We start from the raw sequence: 19,256 nt of genomic DNA on the forward strand, positions 1-19,256 counted from the left end.
TTCAGTAATAGCAACTAAGATTTAGCTTTCTTAATCTGTTAGTTAGTACCCTGCAGCCTACCATACATGAATGATTTTTTTCAGCATATTAGCAGGATTTTCAATGCACAAAGAACCAACTTCATATACAAAGAACAATTCCCAGAATGAAATGGTGCTTTGTCAAGCAATGGCTCTACTGTATAAGGAATTGCACCATGTTGACACTTTTTCTATAGTGTCATTTCTTGTGACTCAAGACAGAGAGATATAATTAAAGTTAGTAAAAAATCTTTTATTAATACACACCAGGCAAGGGTAAGATGACAGAGAAGCACAGTCCTAGGACACCTGCCCTTCATCTGCCTTGAGGGGTCGGTATCCCAAATCTTTTATAGGGCCTTTGTCTTATGACTTTAGTTGCACAAGAATTTCAAACCATTACATCTTACAACATTTTGCTTGGATCAGCATTTACCACATCCTTTAAGTTCATCAGTTGGTCACTTGTGGTTTTAGTTCATCAGTTGGTCACTTGTGGTTTTTTGTTCGTTAGGAGAAACAAGAAGTTGCACTTGTCATGTGCACAGGGTCTGCATGGCTTTTGTCATGTACACCAAATTGATCAAACTATTTATTATTTTTCCACAACAACCCAGTAAAGAACTATAAAATGACATTAAAGAACCTTTAGTTTTAAGGGTGTATTCATTGGAAAGATGTTGTATGCATCCTGTCCTATGCAAACTGGAACACCAAGGGGAAACCCATTCAGACACAGGGAAAACATGCAAACTTCATGCATGGACAACCTGGGACATGTCCTCCTTGTTGCGAGCACTACCACTACAACAACAACAACAACATTTATTTATATACCACTGTGTCACCCTTTTGATGAATAAATACTTTTTATTAGTTTATACCACTTTGTTATTTTAGACTTTTAATATTTGGCTAATGTTTCAAGCATAATCTCCTGTCATTCACAAAACCAGTAGAACTATGATAGATGTATCTGTTTCATGCACAGATCTGTATAGTCAGGGCAGTAGGTCTCCCATGTAGTACTCTTGCCATACAAAGAAAATAAAAGGAGAAATAAGGAAAATAAATCAATTTGTTCATGTTTTTGTTTCAGAGGTCTATTATTTTATAATAGAGACAACAAAGGACTAAAACTAGGTGTGTCACTAGAAACATTTTCTAAGCATTGATGTTTCATTCCAAGGCTAAGCACGACTGCAAGACACTAAGATTTGAAACAGAAAAGGAGGAATTTACTAGTTAATTTCTCAGCAATTTTCATTCAAATACATTTTCAAAACATACTAGGTTTCAGTGAAGCATGATATAATGAGACACAAATGCCTAATCGAGATACACCATAGCAACAAGCAGTGCAGCTTGAATGTGCATGCATTACATCAAAGTTTTTATACTCAGCAAAAAAAGAAACGTCACTTTTTCAGGACTGTGTATTTCAACAACAATGTTTTAAAAATCCAAATAACTTTACAGATCTTCATTGTAAAGGGTTTAAACAATGTTTTCCATGCATGTTCAATTAACCATAATCAATTAATTAACATGCACCTGTGGAATGGTCGTTAAGACCTTAACAGCTTACAGAAAGTAGGCATTTAAGGTCACAGTTCTAAAAACGCAGGACACTAAAGAGACTTGTCTACCGACTGTGAAAAACACCCAAAGAAAGATGCCCAGGGTCCCTGCTCATCTGCGTGAGCGTGCATTAGGCATGCTGCAGGGAGGCATGAGGACTGCTGATGTGGCTAGGGCAATAAATTGCCATGTCCGCACTGTGAGACGCCTAAGACAGCGCTACAGGGAGACAGGAAGGACAGCTGATCATCCTCGCAGTGGAAGACCACGTGTAACAACACTTGCACAGGATCGGTACATCCGAATATCACACCTGCGTGACAGGTACAGGATGGCCACAACAACTGCCCGAGTCACACCAGGAACACACAATCCCTCCATCAGTACTCAGACTGTCCGCAATAGGCTGAGAGAGGCTGAACTGAGGGCTTGTAGGCCTATTGTAAGGCAGGTCCTTACCAGACATCACCAGCAACAACGCCGCCTTTGGGCACAAACCTACCTTCGCTGAACCAGACAGGAGTGGCAAAAAGTGCTCTTCACTGATGAGTCACGGATTTGTCTCACCAGGGGTGATGGACGGATTCGTGTTTATCGTCAAAGGAATTGAACACGTCTGGGACCTGTTGGATCGCAGGGTGAGGGCTACGGCCATTCCCCCCAGAAATGTCCAGGAACTTGCAGGTGCCTTGGTGGAAGAGTGGGGTAACATCTCACAGCAAGAACTGACAAATCTGGTCCAGTCCATGAGGAGGAGATGCACTGCAGTACTTCAAGCAGCTGGTGGCCACACCAGATACTGACTGGTACTTTTGAATTTGAGCCTCCCTTCATTCAGGGACACATTGTGAAACATTTTTAGTTTATGTCTTATGGTGTTGACTCTTTTAGTGTTCATACAAATATTTACACATTAAGTTTACTGAAAGTAAAAACAGTTGAAAGTCAGAGGACGTTTCTTTTTTTGCTGAGTATATATGATAGTACATATATGGAAGATGTCAAAGGCCAGTCTGATAGGTTTTGATGTTATTTATTAACCATTATTTGGCAAATGAAAACATAGTATAGACCCCTAAATAGAATATAGCTACAAATACCTCAAAATGCTTTGACTGATTTCATTGAATTTTGGTGATGTTATAGAAAAAAGAAAATTAGCCTCCTGATTTTTTTTGTCAATACATTTTCTATTTGTCAATATTTGCAAAAGTTGGCCGCAGCAGAAGAGATCAATTGGCAATGCGAACAAAGCAGTAGCACTGATTAACAGAGGGAACTGAAGAAAGGGTGGTGTCCTTCCACAGGAAAAAAAAGACTCAGTCACATTTGGCTTATTCAGTCATGTTTAAAGTGCAAGGACAAAGTTCAAGGAAGATGCAGAGCTCATTGGTTAGCAGGCTTGAGTGCAGGTGTCTGTGAGCATAGATGTTGCTTTGCTAGAAGCAAAAAAGGAAATGAGACAGAAGTAGAAGAAGACACACCGGGACTGATGATGTAAGTTTAAACTTAACAGATTCCCCACAAGCTCCTCCATTATAATATGTCACATCTACAGACTTTGAAGGGAAATCCCTGTCGTCTGAAACGTTTTATATTTGCATGTGTATCTGCTTACTTTATACAGGGATGCCCTACCCGTCCCTGCTTTCTGAAGTGCTTTAAATATACATTCACATCTGCAGATTTTAAAGATGGACCACATACAACTAACTAAAATACATGAAAAGAAATTTTGCATTTGAGTGAACAATATACACAAGTGAAAATCATAAATATTTAATATGGATAATAATATATGCTTAGATTTTACATTACTCCTGCTGAGTACCCATTTCACTTCGAAAGAATACACTTTCCTGTAAAAATGTGTTTTGCAATGACCATCAACAAAAACCGAGTCACTACAAAAAGAAGAAATTGATCTAATGTAGAAATGACAATTGTGTATAGCATGTTCAAGATTAAGCAGCTCCAGTGACCTAATAATATTGTTATAAATACTTATTATTTGACTGATACCTTTATCCAAGGCAACTTACAACATGTGAGTTACATTTGGTTACGTTTTTTCTGTATTTCTATTTGGTGAACAGTCAGGTGACTTGGTCATAGCCACACAGGATTTGAGTGCATAGCCTCATTGTTTGAAATTCAAGGTCCAAAGCCTTAACCACAACAACACACTGCCTGCCAGTAGTATTAATTATTGACAAAAAACCAACAAATATTGTATAACAGAAAAACACTTTGTCACATAGTACATCTGATACGCCCGATTAACCAACAGTGCTTTAACTGAAGCCCATTGCCTACGGAAAACACAACTTGCATAAAATAAAACAGAATATTTTATGAATATAATTTGGGTCAAAGCTGGAAGCACTGCTAATGACATTGGAATACTACTTCTTAATGTTAATTAAATTATGAATGCTTTGAATACCTAGTGTGCAGTTAGTTTTTCTAGATATATTTTCATATGTCCCATTTATGGCATGTTAGCATTAAGCTTATTCTTATTTTTTCTGCTTTTGTCTTTCATCTAAAGAAACTTTTAACGACAGGTAGTTTTCACTTGAGATACTCATAAAAATGAAACATATGGAAGAAAACAAAAAATATTTAAATTTACTGCATATTCAATAAACAAGGCAGACAGAGCCATAAATCAAGTTTAAATAATATGGCAAATGGGAATGGAGCTTGCAGCTCTACAGAGAACCTAGATGTCATAATTGTACCATATGGCCAGAGGTTGCACGGTTTTCAAAAACACAAGAATAACTAAAATTTACAAAGCAAATCCTTTTAAAAAAGCCTGGTCATTATGTGTAATGGTTATTACATGGTAATGTTTCAACAAGTATCATACAAATCTCATAAAAAATATAATGAATTTAAGCCCCATAATTCTTCTACTTTTCATTACTAAGAGATTTCCTGCACAAGATGGCATCATAAAATTTCCAATGTATAAATAATGAGATAAGAAAGAATTCCTGTTCACTCATTCAGCTCCATCCAGCCATGCTTCCATGCTTCTCTACCTGTTTTGTCACTATCAAGGCTGTGGTTCCAGGAACAGAGCCCATCCTTTGACTTGTATTTTAAGACATTTTTCTTTATCATGGTGATAGAGAGTGGCAAAGAGTTTCATGGTTATTAGACATGCAAGTAAGAATTGCTCTGTACTCTACATGTGATAATATAATTACTACTATTATGACTTCAACTTCTACTACTACTCCTCCTCCTTCTCCTCAGCCAGCTACAATTATCTGTCACTATCCACAGAAGACATAGCATTTGATAGTAAAAGTATATAGGGCCTGTTGAAAGTCACAGTGAACGATGAACATCATGCTGGTCTTTCTCTCTTGCCCCAGAAAGTAAAGCCATAAAGACATACACATACAGCTATATTAATATCTTTGAGGATAAATAGTATATCAAATAAATATCAATGATCTTGCACTTCATAATTTAATACTCCTCTCTTATAATTGTGCCACATTAGTATTCATCTGAGGAATTGGGCATGGTGGTTTGTCAGCTGACTTGAACACCTTGAGAGGGTTGCATTAAAAATACTGAATACATTTCACTGACTAAAAATTAAAGTAGGATATCAAAGGGACAAGTTGTTGTTTTTTTTTTTTATCCACAGTGTATTTCATCATAATCCATTTAATACTTTATACCTACTACAGTTCTAGGTCATGGTATGTGCAGAATGAGGGTTGCACTAAATCAAATGTAGATAGGAGATCCAAGGACACGCACATACCTGTTTTTTATTTTCTTTTATATGTAGCTTTTCAATCCATCTAATGTTAGACAAGATTATGTGCTATGTTGCTGTTCCGTCTAAAATCTAATTTACATGCTTGTACTTACACATGTTCTATGTACCTCTTTCTACCAAACCATTGTTGAGGTGCTTTTACGAACATCATACAGATAACTTTGTGATTAAATCAAGTTTCTACCTCAGTAGCTACTGCTTTTCATTTTGTTATGTTTTGTTAACTATAGTAATACCCCTTTAATTACTCTTTTGACTTTAACTCTGATTAGGATTTCCTTTGTTTAATTTAACATTATACCCTTGTATATCATCAGATGCAATAATATATATGTTTTACATTGTTTTACATATGTTCAGCAAAGCAAAATTCTATAGTTTCTTATAAAAGTTAAACTGTTCTTTTAGAAGAAAAATAAAAATCACAGCAACTATTTTATTCTTCATTATTTAATGGTTTAGGTATCCTTAATTTTCTATAGCACCTTTAATGATGAAAAGTACTGTTGTTGTACATTGTGTACTACCTGCAGCATTTCATGATTTGATGCCTTTTGCCAACCCTTAAATTATTCTTGAACCAAAAAAAGCTTTATGACTGCATTTCATAATGATCTATTTTTTGAAGTTGTGTTTCCATGAGAGCATAACATGGCACCATACTTCATCCTACTGCATTGAACATGAAATCACAAGTATTGCAATGTCATCTTGTGCTTTGTTCTAGCTCAATATCGTTTTGGTTTTTTTTTTGCAATGCAATGTTTTTATTTTTCCTGCTTGCTTCTTTGATTCTTTCTCTCTTTCTGACTCTCCACTCTTAAGCCTTTCCTCCTTCCAGAAGAGCTTTTGCTAACACCATTTCTCTCTACCCTGAGCTCCATAATGCATTGGAAAAATTGCCTCTTAAGTCTGATCCTAGGAGAATGTCGAAGGTCACATCCTGTCTCCTTTGAGTCACTTCTGGGCCAGACATAGCATCACAAAAACTCATGGGCTCTTCTTCCCAGAGCTCCCTCTTGTGTCAACAGGTATCCCTGCCGGACTCTAGGATGTTATCTAAGAATTGCTGATATAATGCCTTGCTGTGATTACCTTTACACTCTTAACTTTCGGAACAATTCCAAAATGACTGTTTACACTAGTCAGAATAACAGAAAGCAAATTATCTATGAGGTTGCCTGAAATGGGCAAATAAATGATATGAAACAGAAAAAGACAAACTGCTTTCAAAGAAATGCCCAAAATTACAGTGCATGGTATAGTAACTAGGTGATTTTGATTGCCTTGCCTTTTATTATAAAGAATGTGTTACATAGCCAATAACTTGTCAAAGGAAGAAGTGCATTCTTGTTGTTTTTTCTTGTCCATTTTATTATCTGTGTATCTTTTTACTGTTCAGTTGAATTTAGAGTAGCTTGATGGATGGAGGTAGTGCAGTGAACATACACACTCACATTTAGACAAATTAGAATTGACAGTTGACATGATCGTACATAGAAGGAATAAAGTGCATATATGGAGGGAACTAGAGAAACAGAAGATTGACCATAAAAGTGAGGAGCTTCAAAGCACCCACAAAAAGGTGTGTTACCACTACAGGAATTTATGCATGTCTAGTTAATGGTACCTGTTATACTACATGTTTCTTTATGTCACTATATCTGGACAATACTGTTATGAGTTTTATTCACATGTGCATGTTAACTGTGGCACACAGGGGCTCAGCAGTTAGAATTGCTAGCCAAGCATTGGAGTAGATAGCCAGAGACAACTGGAGGCTTGTATAGTCAGCTTAAACACAGGTTAGGGTATTTCTGTCCTCTATCAGCACAAATCTTCTTTCCCTATTGGGAGAATGAGAATCGGCATGTAAGCACTATGATATGTCTGTATTTTGGGGAAGAGGAATTCAGCCCTTGTTTGGAGACAGAGAAGACCAGCAAATGAAGCAAGACATTATAAAAGGTCTGGACAGTGGCCAGACCCTTCGAGGCGGAATCGACAAAGCTCGAAGGAAAACCTCCCAGCGTAGGGACGGAGAAAATGGCTGACTGTGTTGATCCAGATTCCCACCTGGATAAAAGTCTGTCCATATGCCTCCCCGTCTGTAACCACGTAAAACGTCAGTAAATGTAAGCTAAAAGATATTTTGTCTCATGTGATTCTTGTACCGCCGTAATCACTATGAGAGGGATATCGCCTTTTCTGGTATATTATGATATTGTTTAATTATTTAATAAGCCACAATATTAAAAGAACACATTTCCAAGAGAGCTAATGCCTCTGCAGGAAACAGTACCCTTGTCTTTTTTACTCACACAGAAAAAAAGCATTGCACAGATTAATGCTTTCCAGATTTATCTTGTAATGTAGACCTTTCCTCTTTTTCAAATTGATCTTTAGTCATCATTCTATTTTTCAAGTTCCTTTACAGCTTGTACTTAAATTCAGCATCACTTATATTTATTTGCAATAAAATGTAGTAGTCTGGAAGAAGAAATCTGAATGTTATTGCCCCCTTTGACTATTCCTCTAAAAAAATAATTAGTCCTTCTACTCTGGCTGTACATAGTCACTAGTAAACAACCTGTCTGCAGAGACTGAAGGCTATCATTGCTATCATTAGTTTGAGGTCAGTCCCTACTGTCAGTTCGAGTTACTTAATTTGATGGCTTTTCCCTTTTCTCAGCCTGTAATCTCAGAAATTACCAGCAATGTAGACTTAATTCTATATGAAACTTATAACATTCTTATTGGTTTCAAAGGCGTTAAGTACAGAATATTTAATTCAGTCTCTAATTTTACTGATAAAGGAGCAATGCACAGAAAGTAATAATTTTGGTTCTTCAGGGGTTTCTCTTTTCATTCTCTTATGTTTTATCATTCTTTGTTTGTTAAAATACAAAATATTAACATCAGTTTAGTAGTAAAATTAAACTTATGTTAGTTTTTGTGTTGTATTTCTAATTTTTGTGTGGCTTTAAGCATTTGCTTTTGTTTTTGTTTAGAGAGCTCATGTAATTTCCCCATAAGCAACCTAACTGTAATTGGTTGAGACTGCTGTTTTTGCCAAATATGTACTCTTATATTTTTTTCTTCTTCCTGCTACTTTAATAAAAGACCTATATAATTCAACTTGAAAAACTGCTGCCAATTGCCGAGGCTATATGAGGCACATATAGGCACGTAACCTATGTTAGTATTTGAATATCATATTTTACACATTTAAATACCTAAAACAACCCTAAAAAGACGTTGTGCAGGGGCATGTTTTTTGTTTTTATCAAGCATACTGCTGGAAGACTGCCATGTTTGTATAGCTAAAGCTGCTACAATACATTCAGAAATTCTATTTCTCATTTGAAGAACTCATCATATAAAATGCTGCACACTATGGTTTGCTTCACAGAGTTCTTGAGGGAAAATCATGAAGGTTCATTTGTCACTTTATTAAGCACACAGTATGAGCAATGCAGTTTTTAAACACTTCTGTCTGCCGCTTTACAGTAAAGGCAGAACCAAACAGTAACAACTGATACGAAATAGTAAAGCTGTTGTAGAAAAAAACATTAAGGTGGAGGCCAATCAAAACCATCAATAAAAGTGTATAGTTTTAGGGTTTGCGTAGTGTTTTTACAACTCAGACCATGGTATTCATGTTGATCCATATACTAACACCTGTTATTTTGCTTCTTTCTTTCAGAATTCTTTTGGTTTTTTTTTTAGTTTCAGTATGATTCATGCTCAATATAGAGTCTCTATCCTATCTGTATTTTTTGTTTTCTATGTTTTGTTTTTTTGTAAAGTAAATGTGTTTAGAGGTTAGTTCAATTGTCTGACAAGTCCTGGGTTCAAATCCCAGTCAATCACTGTTTGTGTAGTTTGCACATTGTCATATCTACATGGGATTTTTGCACTGGTATTCCTTCAATCTCCTAAAGATATCATTTCATTTTCCAATCCAGACCAGCATTGTGGGGGGCGCTACAGCCTGCATAGAACACAAGACATGAACAAACCCTGGACAGGGTGCCAGTCAAGGTTATTATAGTTAACCAAAACTAAAATCACAACTGAAACTATTAATAAAAAAAAAATCATTTTTGTGAACTGAAATAAAATAAAGAACAAAACTGAAATGAAAAACTAAAACTAAATAAAACTACTAAAGTAGATGGAAAGACTAATGGAAATACAATAATAATCTGCAAAAAAGTTTTTAGTTTTTTGTAACAACTGGACTTGTACAAGGGCTAACCTGGGCTGCACGGACCCAAAATTAATCAAAATCTATTAATAAGAATTTCATATTTGGTTTTTGAATACATATCCCTGTCGTTAGTCTTTAAACCTTGTAACTTTTAAGTCTAAATCAGAAAGTCATCCATCACAAGCTGTCCGCATATATTCATCCCGGGATTGGCGGTTGATGAAGGAGGGTGGATGTTCACACAGCATTTGTGGTGACAGAGCAAACTGAATACTGACGTGTAAAGCGTGTGATGAAGAAAGTGATTTACTGTGTGATAACAGTGACAGTTCTTTAAGAGCCGACAGTGACAACATGATAGATTCTGGTTCAAGTGTTAGTGAAGCATACCAAGGTGAAGATTTTGCTTTGAATGTGCTCGGATAGCTTTCATAATTGCTGTGCACTGGATCTCCAAGGCTCAAAAAAGAAGTATTTGATACAGATAATCCCATACAGAATTTCAGTCTGTTCATAAATGACAGCATGTTAGCTGTAATAGTGACTGAGCCCAAGATACAGAATGTACATAGCAGTTATTACAGCAGCACACACTAAGGCAAATTCTAGGCTGCATGTGAGTCTAATTTCCATTATGTTGAGCTGATGCATTTCTTTGTGCTTCTTGTATAAAATCACGATTAAGTAATGTTTCAGTTTGCTTCTCAGGTGCCTGCACTTTGTTGACAATAATTCACCTGCCACTTTGCATAGGAAAAATCCTTTTTGAAAATAAAGTGGCTCTATTCGAGACACTGACGGTCAACATGCAAGATCAGAATAATGTTGCTGACCAATCACTTTTGCTTTAAAAAGGTAATTTAACAACGAAGTGATAGAAACTTGTAAAATTCCTGAGTTGGCAATGTCTCTACTGAACTACAGGTAGGTAGGTGAAGAGAGTTAGACAACTGGTGAAAAACTAAACCTACTAATGTTGTTTTGTATTTATTCTTTATTAATTTATCTTTTTTTAGTTTACATTCACAGCTCAGAATACCTGATATCAGGAAAATAATCCAGTGACAGAATTATGTTTTATAAAATTTTGTCCTCCTCTTTTCAATCTCTCTCTCTGTCTTTCTCAAAATATATAGTTAAAATATCATATTTTTGTTCATAACATAAGCCATATCATACAAATTGCATAACAGGGATTTTTCCTGCCTTGCATCCAAACCTGCTGGGATAGGCTCCAGGATTTGTGTGATCCTTCTCTGGATAAGCAGGTTTAGGAAGTGTATATATTGTTCCTAATTTCAGATGCTGTTTAGGTCGTTTGTGTCTGTCTATGCACCTGTTAGCTGCTCTTACTTTGCTCATTAAGGGTTTAATGTTCTTACGCAAGGGCTATTCAAGTGTCACAACCCCTATACTTGGCACTACATGTTTGTTTTTCTTTGTTTCCCTCAATACAGCTAAGTGGTGTCGGCACACTGATTCAAGCCTAACAGCCTTGTTTTTCCTGGTAGAAAATAACAAAGCACAGTATTTGAGTTTTTTTAATGCAATATTGAAAGCATTAATTGTAAGCACATTGTCTTGGAGCAGGTTATTTTGTGTGCTGTAGACATCTAGGGTAAAAAATCTTCAAACCTTAACATTCACCTAAAATTCATCACAAAATGGTCCATTCTGGACAAGAAAAGGAAAAGATGAAAAGTACCAACAGTCAACACACATTTGTTCAGCTCAAATAAAATAGAAAATATTTTACAAATTATAAAATTGTTCATATGCAGTATCTGGTTTTGATTATGTTTATTTTTATTAGACAAAAACAAAACCAGATAGTAAACCATATAGTATAGTAAGCTTCCACTAACATTAAACTTGTATTATATTCAAACTAGTTAAGTTTACAGCTATGTCTGATTGCGACACAAAGCTAAACTCCATAGTGGCTCTTTAACCATACCATAATTACTCAAACTAAAACTAAAACTAATAGATATAAAAACAATACACAATGAGGGAAAACTAAAACTAAACTGAATTTCCAAGTAAGGTCAGAAAAAATATAGAAATAAAAACTAATATAAAGGCAAAAAACTATAATAACCGTGGTGCCAGGCCATCTAAGGGCAAACACACATCTCACACCCCAAACACACATAACAAGGGCTAAATCAGAGTCACCAGTTCACTTCATGAGCGTGTATTTGGACATTGTGAGGAAACCGGAGCACCTAGGGGAAATAGTGATAACATGTAAAGTCAATGCAAGGAGGACCCGGGACATGAACCCTGGTCTCCTTACTATAAGGCAGCAGGGCTTCCACTGTGCCACTGAGTTACCCTATCCTAAAGGTTTGTATGTGTTTATTCAATTTAATTTAGTCATCTATAAGTGAATATGAGGGTGTGCATGATTGTGCTCTTCAACTGGAAACAAAAATGAATGTTCACTGTTGTACAGATAACACAAACACACAAAATACAAGAGACAACTCACTATTTTATAGATCAGCTATTTAAAATTATGTACTAGACTCCTACTAAAGAAAATATTCCTAGTTTAATAGGACAGTGTTATGATTATGGTTCTTTTATGAATCATTTCATAAGTTTATAAAATTTTCTTTATGAACATGTGAGTTTTTTATGTTTGTAAACACAATGTTTCTAAAAATATCATTGTTTCCTTGTTAAAACTTTAAATAACTGGAATAATTTTATTTCAAAATTTCCCAGGGTTCTATTTTGTTTTTTAAGTGGAGCTACCATTTTAAGTGCCCATTACTAATATGAAGTTGCTTCATATGATGTCATCAGTAAGGCCCTAGTTAAGCTGCCATTGTGAGTAACTCTTTGTCCAAGTTGTTTATGGATACTTTCTGAAAGTCTAGTACAATACTTAGTATTGATTTCTGGGAAGCCAACTATAACTTCCTTTATCTGATTATAATTTTTAATTTATGTCTTGGCTTTGATGAAATATAGACTTGCTTTTCTGGTTTAGATGCTGCCAATTTTGGACTTATGTTTCATTTTCTGACCTGTCAGTCTTTGCTTTAGTGACCTTTTATTTTTCATGCCTTTGCAGAAACATATGGAAAGCAGAGCTAAATTAAAAGTTGATATCAATTTACTACACAAGGAAATGAATAGCTGGAATTTTAACAAAACTTAAAATAAAGCATGAAAACTTTCATATTCAATCTAGAGTCCCAGGATGCATGACAATGCACATATAGGTGGATACATGCTTAAAATGACACTTGTAACATTACAAAAAAATGAAGAGCATCCTTAATCCAGGAAAAAGAAAACACAATAAAAATGTAAGCAATGATGTAAAAATATGATCAGGGTTGTCCTAATTTATTTTTCTTTTTCACCTTTGTATTTTTGGGGTATTTTGTATTTGTTTGGGTTTTTCTATGCCTTCTATTTTCAGTTTCATTTAAAGAACTTCATATCTTTCTGTAATACTATTTGTTTTATGTGGCTGCTGCCGTTTTGTGGTTTGTTTCTTTGCAGATGCTACCATGTTGTCATGCAAGGACAATTGAATGCATGCGATCTGCTACATCACTACTGTAATGGTATAAAAGCCAGCATCGTTCATTCCTAGTTGTCCAAGATTGCAGGTACATGCAAACTTAGCATTGTTTTTAGTGTTACTGGCTCTTGATCTCTACTTTTGAATTTTTCTTACAAAAGTGTTTAGTGTTTTGGCCTTCACATATTGAATTATAGATTTTCTGGTTACAGACTTTGGCCTAGAATAAAAAAAGTGCATTAAAGCCCCAAATTTTCCTGACACTGCTGGAAAACAAAACCAGCTTTAGTTAGAATATTCATTTACAGATCTATGGGACAATATTCCTCAATTTCAGTTAACATTAGAAATATTTTGTCTTACTAAGGCAAATTATTACCATAGGTTACTCTTAATTACTCTTACATTAAAGATTTACATTGTTGTGGTAACAGACAGTCTGGAACGGGTATGTTTGCCCTACAATGTCTAGGGTTTGTTCCTGCCATGTGCCCTATGTTAGCTGGGATAAATTAGGAGGGTTACGTCAGGAAGGGCATCCGGTGTAAAACTTTGCCAAATCAAATGTGCGGACAACAATACAAATTTCCAATAACAATGACCGCCACCAGTACTGTTAGTCAACCGGGTGCTGGTGGAAATTGGACTACTATTGGCCGAAAAAGAAGGGGAAGAAGAGGGGATGTGTCCGGATGCAGGAGGAGAGGAGGAAGTTAACACTAGAATTACCAGAGCCTATGAAAAAACTCATAATTCCATCCCACCTTAAACTGCTTCTTAAATCCCTTCACACCTCTCTGCCAGCGTCCTTTGTCTTCTAAATGTGCTGATAAAGAGAAGCTAGGAGCAGCCGGCTATTCCATCCCCCCACCAATTTAGAACGTGCACGAACTTCTCTCAGCTCATGCCTTGATTGAGTATTTGGGAGTGAAGTGGAGTTTTAGAGTGGAAATAATAGATCGTTATTTGGAACACACGCATTTCATGTCTGTTCCGTTTCGACAGTAATCTGTGTCAACACATTGTTAAAACAGAAACGTTTTTTATATTCTAGTAGAAGATGACAAAATGTAGGCATAAACTATATAATGTATGAAGCCTGAAGTCCAAATAACAAAGAAACATTTTCACAAAAGGTTCAAATATAACACAATTGCACTTTTATTCAAAAATATAACTGCAGAAACAAAAAGACGCCTTAACATGCGACATTGACAGCCATTTATTATAACTTCCTCTGTAGTGCAATAGAATCAGTTCTCGCCTTGGAATCAAAAGGTCGCAAGTTCAATCCTGCACCTCTCCATTTTGAGAAGTAAACTGCTCTTAGTCTTACTATTTTAGAATAAAAGCATACATTTGATTTCAGTCTGTAACAGCCGGTGCAATTTATGATCCTTGTAAAGGTAGGTTTTTTTGTTTTTTTTTTAATTCACTTTTCATTCTCTCAGTCGCGTTCAGAATCAATCCATACAACTCCATCTGACACAACGAGACACAATAAACACACGCAAGACCGCTATCACTAAAAGGCGCTATAGCTCTATATATGAGAAAGAAGATTTGTGGAGTGAGTTGGGTGAAGTGAAGAACAGTGTACCCAAGGGACAGAAAGTGGTGATTGGAGTGGATTTCAATAGACATGTTGGTGAAGATAACAGAGGAGACGAGGAGGTGATGGGTAGGTATGGTGTCAAGGAGAAGAATGAAGAAGGTCAGAGGATAGTGGATTTTGCCGAAAGGATAGACATAGCTGTAGTGAATATGTATTTTAAGAAGAGGGAGGAACAAAGGGTAGCATACAAGTGGAGGAAGATGCACATAGGTAGATTACATCATATACCGGAGTCAATCTGAAGGAGATTGAAGATTGAAGTGGTGGCAGGGGAAAGTGTAGTTAAGCAGCATGGGATGGTGGTCTGTAGGATGACTTTGGAGATCAAGAAGAGGAAGAGAGTGAGGCAGAGCCAAGGATCAAATGGTGGAATTTTAAAAAGGAAGACTGGAACGTTGAGTTTAGGGAGAAGGTGAGACAGGCACTGGGTGGTAGTGAAGAATTACCAGACAGTTGGGAAACTACAGCAGCTGTTGTAAGGGTGACAGCATGAAGGGTGCTTGGCGTGACATCTGGACAGAGGAAAGAAGAAAAGGAAACCTGGTGGTGGAATGGATGCAGAGATGCAGAAAGTATACAGAGGAAGAGAGATGCAGAAAGTAGACAAGAATACAAGGAGATAAGGCGCAAGGTGAAGAGGGAGGTAGTAAAAGCTAATGAAAAGGCGTATGATGAGTTCTATGAGAGGTTGGACACTAATGAGAGAGAAAATGACCTGTACTGATTGGCTAGACAGAGAGACCGAGGTGGGAAAGATGTGCAGCAGGTTACGGTGAGGAGAGTGTGTTGAGCAGATGGAAAGAGTACTTTGAGAGGCTTATGAATGAAGAGAACGAGAGAGAGAAGAGGTTGGATGATGTGGAGATAGTGAATCAGGATGTGCAACGGATTAGCAAGGAGGAAGTAAGGACAGCTATGAAGAGGATGAAGAATGGAAAAGCCATTGGTCCAGATGACATACTTGTGGAAGCATGGAGGTGTTTAGGAGAGATGGTAGTGGAGTTTTTAACCAGATTGTTTAATGGAATCTTGGAAAGTGAGAGGATTGCCTGAGGAGTGGAGAAGAAGTGTACTGGTGCTGATATTTAAGAATAAGGGGGATGTGCAGGACTGTAGTAACTACAGGGGGATAAAATTGATGAGCCACAGCATGCGGTTATGGGAAAGAGTAGTGGAAGCTAGGTTAAGAAGTGAGGTGTTGATTAGCGATTAGTGATTAGTGCCAAGAAAGAGCACCACAGATGCAATGTTTGCTCTGAGGGTGTTGATGGAGAAGTACAGAGAAGGCCAGAAGGAGTTGCATTGTGTCTTTGTGGACCTGGAGAAAGCATATGACAGGGTTCCTCAAGAGGAGTTGTGGTATTGTATGAGGAAGTTGGGAGTGGCAGAGAAGCATGTAAGAGTTGTACAGGATATGTACGAAGGAAGTGTGACCATGGTGGGGTCTGCAGTAGAAGTGAAGGATGCATTCAAGTTAGAGGTGGAATTACATCAGGGATCGGCTCTGAGCCCTTTCTTATTTTCAATTGTGATGGACAGGTTGACAGACGAGATTAGACAGGAGTCCCCATGGACTATGATGTTTGCTGATGACATTGTGATCTGTAGCGATAGTAGGGAGCAGGTTGAGGAGACCCTGGATAGGTGGAGATATGCCCTAGAGAGGAGAGGAATGAAGGTCAATAGGAACAAGACAGAATACATGTGTGTAACGGAGGTCAGTGGAATGGTGAGAATGCAAGGAGTAGAGCTGGCGAAGGTGGATGAGTTTAAATACTTGGGATCAACAGTACAGAGTAATGGGGATTGTGGAAGAGAGGTGAAAAAGAGAGTGCAGGCAGGGTGGAATGGGTGGAGAAGAGTGTCAGGAGTCATTTGTGACAGACGGATATCAGCAAGAGTGAAAGGGAAGGTCTACAGGACGGTAGTGAGATCAGCTATGGCATATGGGCTGGAGATGGTGGCACTGACCAGAAAGCAGGAGACAGAGCTGGAGATAGCACAGTTAAAGATGCTAAGATTTGCACTGGGTGTGACGAGGATGGATAGGATTAGAAATAAGTACATTAGAGGGTCAGCTCAAGTTGGATGGTTGGGAGACAAAATCAGAGAGGCGAGATTGCTTTGGTTTGGACATATGCAGAGGAGAGATGGTGAGTTTTTTGGGAGAAGGATGCTAAGGATAGAGCTGCCAGGGAAGAGAAAAAGAGGAAGGCCTAAGAAAAGTTTTATGGATGTGGTGAGAGAGGACATGAGGTGATGGGTGTAACAGAACAAGATGCAGAGGACAGAAAGATATGGAAGAAGATGATCCACTGTGGTGACCCCTAACGGGAGCAGCCAAAAGAAGAAGAAGTTAAAATTGTTAGTGTAAAATTGCAAGTTTACTGTGTGGTAGGGACTAAGAGTATTAAGAAATATTAAAGAAAGTCCTAAAATAACCACTTTCAAAACAACTGCAAATGAATTATGAAAATATAAGTTTCTTACTGTTTTTTTAGTGAAACACTGGGGCTTTCTGGCACAATTCTCAGTAGCAGAAATGAATGGATTTCTTAAGCAGTAAATATAAGAAAGCTGATTGAGCAGTCAGCCTTTGGATATAATACTTTTTGATATAAAAAATTATTTTTGTGTACATATACTACCTTAGTAATGTTAAATTAATGACAGAAAATGTTTATCTTTATTTCTAGCCCTGACCCTGATAGGTTGTTTAATGATTAACAGTATAACATAAACTGTTATAAGTGCATGTTAAATATATATTGCATCAGGATTTAAGAAATAGTTTACCGTTCAACTATTTTTTGTTGCATATTTTATCCTGTTTTTTATAATTTCTGATTTTCTTTAGCATAACACTGTGTGTTGTTAGGAACACAAATCATGTGCTGTGTTATGTGTGACATCATTTGCCACTGGCTCTTTACAATTAGAACCCATTAATTATTCTCTGAACTTTATAAAAATAGAAGAAAGATTCTTAAAAAAAAAACAAATAATTCTTGGACAAACTTCTAAAAAACAAATTTCTTGTAGTTGCTTTAAGCATTGGTTTAGTGACTTTGACTGTTGTTCTGCCCTATTAACTGCCTTGGATTTACTGTTTTAAACTGTATTCCGAATTGCCTTTAATGTATTCTCTGCCATTTTGCTTAATATCTCTGAATCAATTCTGTTTATTAGATTGAACTGTACATGACATATTAGCTGGCATTGTGTGCTATTGTTTCTGTGCATTCTAATTTGATATAAGTTTAAACAGACTTCCTCACGTAAGTAACAACATATTTAGGTGGTATTATGATGATACAAGTGAAATTATGCTTTTATTTAGATTTGTGTCTATTTTTGTGATTTGCAATTTAAATGTAATAGCATCTTTACTTAGAGTTGCCATCCATCTATCCTTCTTCTAATCCTGAGCAGGTTGCCAAGGAAGCTGGAGCCCATCCCAGCATTTTTTTGCAATTGCGGTATAGTATTGTGTGTGGTTTTTGTGTCACATCCATACAGTACCCATGTAAAGTCATCACTTCCAATTTATAAATTCAGATTAACAGAATGATTCTATAATACTCCTACAATAAAAAGAAAAAGGGAGCTTTCAGTTTGATTTATAGTGGCTGATCTTGCAGTAAAATTTAAGTTCAAAAATATTTTGCTCCACTAGACCTTGGCATTCATATTAAATGTTGTTGATGATTAGGTTAAGGTGAGTATTTAAACCAAAACATTATGTACTCATGACCTTATTTATTTGTACAGTATGTTACATATATCTGATATGTGCATACATATTCTCCACAGCAAACGTTTCAGAAGACTTGATGTACACTGATGCAGCTATTGACCAGGTAATCTGTCATCCCATTTTTATTCAAATTCACTGCTTTTTCCTACAAGTTTTCTACATGTTTTATGGCCCCAGCTTTGTTTTATGTGCTCTATGTTATGTATAGAGATGGGAGAAAGTTTTTGATATATACTGTGCATAGCGTAAGCTTGCTCAGTGCAATACAAGGCTGTTGGGGGACTTAACCTCTCTTAGCAGCATTACCCAGAAAGCAGCACTCAAATCTGGATCAGATCCCATTTCAAAACAAGATATACGCATGAACACATGGTTTATTAATTTCCATTGTAAAGTTTATAATTAACCTAATAGGTATGTCTCTGGGTGAGAGAAAACTCAAACAGAAATTGGGAAAAGATCCAGCTCCTAGTAGCTCTGAGTTAGATTAAGTGTATTGGAAGGGCGATCTTACTGCATTGAGGTATATTTTAAGGAGAGAAGCAATCAACGGTTTTCGGGAGCTGGTAGAAGTTGTTGAACCATTGTTAATTTTTAGATTTTTCTTTGTCTGGCTCTAGCCATTCTAGTTCTAAGGATTCCTAGGACACTGATCATATTCATGAATGTTTAAAGAAACCTTAGAGTTCATTAACCTATTAACTATAATAGAGAAGT

General features: G+C 36.6%; 1 long non-coding RNA gene across 1 annotated transcript; it reads left to right on the plus strand.

The window, feature by feature from the left end:
• Positions 1-3,065: 3,065 nt before the first annotated feature.
• On the plus strand, positions 3,066-18,643 carry LOC120533870. Its single transcript, XR_005634637.1, has 3 exons — positions 3,066-3,099; positions 13,146-13,255; positions 18,596-18,643. It is a non-coding gene; the product is annotated as an uncharacterized LOC120533870 (long non-coding RNA).
• The last annotated feature ends 613 nt before the right edge of the window (positions 18,644-19,256 follow it).

The sequence above is a fragment of the Polypterus senegalus genome, chromosome 8 (assembly GCF_016835505.1).
Source record: "Polypterus senegalus isolate Bchr_013 chromosome 8, ASM1683550v1, whole genome shotgun sequence".
NCBI lineage: Eukaryota > Metazoa > Chordata > Cladistia > Polypteriformes > Polypteridae > Polypterus > Polypterus senegalus.